We start from the raw sequence: 2,584 nt of genomic DNA on the forward strand, positions 1-2,584 counted from the left end.
AAATTGTACCTCAATCTAAATTTGTATATATTACATAGCTTTACTTTGGTTCCAATTCTAACTAACCTACAATGAAAAAGGAGATCAATTAATAAAAGGTTGGAAGTAATAATACCTCAAGATAAATTTGCATCTCTTTACCTGTAATTTTGACTGTGCTTTTGCAGCCAATGGTTAACCTGGTCTTGTAATATTTTATCCATATCTTCATCATATCCTTTATCATGTTTGCAGGCATATCTTCTAGTTTCATTTAATTTTTCAGCTCATTTTTATTTGCCTTGTTATTTATGTCAATACATGCTTTGAATACATCGCCGTCAGGCACCAAATCCCATAAAATATGTATTCTCAGAAAATAAATAAATATAGATTAATATTATTTTCACATAATAGTAAATTAGACCAACTCATAATGCACAATTATTTAATCAAATGAAATACATTCCCGGAAGCGTACATATTTGAAACTTCATAGCGTTATATTCCTGAAAAATGTAACATTACAGTCAAAACCACCATAATTTTATTTTTCATTGCAATTATTTAAATTAATAACAAGGACAACATATGCCTCGTTTGTTGTAACAACATATGCGTCTTCACGTGTACCTTGAGTTCAGATTCTCCTATATAGTGAAATTACAATCTTATGCTTGTGAAAATTATTAGAAATAATGAAAATAAGCCATGGGATGAAGGGTTACATATAAATAACATAACTTCTCAGACCATAGGATAAAGGGTTACACAGAAATCATGTGTAAGATATTTCCCTTTACATGTCGTCATGCATAAGATATTTCCATTTCTTTGTCGTCTTGCAACAATGAATTATATTCTTAATCCATCATTCATCGTCATGCAACAACGAATTATATTCAAAATCCATCATTCAATAATAACTCTCCTTCCTTGGCGTCATGCGTGAGATATTCCCATAAAAATGATACAATACGAAAAATTTACACCATTTTTGTAACAGGCCTTACCATACACAAAGGCGATGAGGGATGTGAAGGGAAATCTTACTTTGTAACAAAAAATTATGATATCAATCAGTTCAAGACACTCCAAAACACATGAAATAGATAAAAGTTAGACGTGCTTACCTTTGAAAAATCTTCCCTTTCAACATACCAAAAATAATATAATACGTGTCCTCCACGCAATATTCTTTCCTAATAAATGAAAGAGAGCATAGACAAAGTAAATGATAGATATTCTAATATATTAAAATTCTAACTGATCCTCTAACCTACTCACTGACAAAACAAAAAGTGGAGTGCATCTAGACGCACATCTACATTTAATACAATTATTGACAATATATGTTATTCCTTAAAGATATTAAATTTTTTGAGAAATTACAAATATTAAATACGAAGAAGAAAACTAATTTAAAATATAAAATTATACTTGAACACAACATGTCTCTGTCTCACCAATTGTGTAGAAGTCTCCTACTCCACGTCTATTTATGTCTCTCCTTTTTTCACCTATGCGTAGACTCTTTTCTTTAATTATATTTAACAATGTCATTTTTTATTCTTGAAAGTAGGGTTGTCCTTGTTCAGGAACATCCATGCCTCTGCTTAATTAATACTTGTTATTAATACACTTGTTAGAAATAATTTTTATAAAAATATTATAATACTAAATTGTACCTCAATCTAAATTTGTATATATTACGTAGCTTTACTTTGGTTCCAATTCTAACTAACCTACAATAAAAAAGGAGATCAATTAATAAAAGGTTGGAAGTAATAATACCTCAAGATAAATTTGCATCTCTTTACCTGTAATTTTGACTGTGCTTTTGCAGCCAATGGTTAACCTGGTCTTGTAATATTTTATCCATATCTTCATCATATGCCTCATTTGTTGTAACAACATATGCGTCTTCACGTGTACCTTGAGTTCAGATTCTCCTATATAGTGAAATTACAATCTTATACTTGCGAAAGTTATTAGAAATAATGAAAAGAAGCCATCGGATGAAGGGTTACATATAAATAACATAACTTCTCAGACCATAAGATAAAGGGTTACACAGAAATCATGTGTAAGATATTTCCCTTTACATGTCGTCGTGCATAAGATATTTCCATTTCTTTGTCGTCATGCAACAATGAATTATATTCTAAATCCATCATTCATCGTCATGCAACAACGAATTATATTCAAAATCCATCATTCAATAATAACTCTCCTTCCTTGGCGTCATGCGTTAGATATTCCCATAAAAATGATACAATACGAAAAATTTACACCATTTTTGTAACAGGCCATACCATACACAAAGCCGATGAGGGATGTGAAGGGAAATCTTACTTTTTAACAAAAAATTATGATATCAATCAGTTCAAGACACTCCAAAACACATGAAATAGATAAAAGTTAGACGTGCTTACCTTTGAAAAATCTTCCCTTTCAACATACCAAAAATAATATAATACGTGTCCTCCACGCAATATTCTTTCCTAATAAATGAAAGAGAGCATAGACAAAGTAAATGATAGATATTCTAATATATTAAAATTCTAACTGATCCTCTAACCTACTCACTGACAAAACAAAAAGT

The sequence above is a fragment of the Gastrolobium bilobum genome, unplaced genomic scaffold (assembly GCF_033153095.1).
Source record: "Gastrolobium bilobum isolate Gb01-03AN ecotype WA unplaced genomic scaffold, APGP_CSIRO_Gbil_v1 utg23481, whole genome shotgun sequence".
NCBI lineage: Eukaryota > Viridiplantae > Streptophyta > Magnoliopsida > Fabales > Fabaceae > Gastrolobium > Gastrolobium bilobum.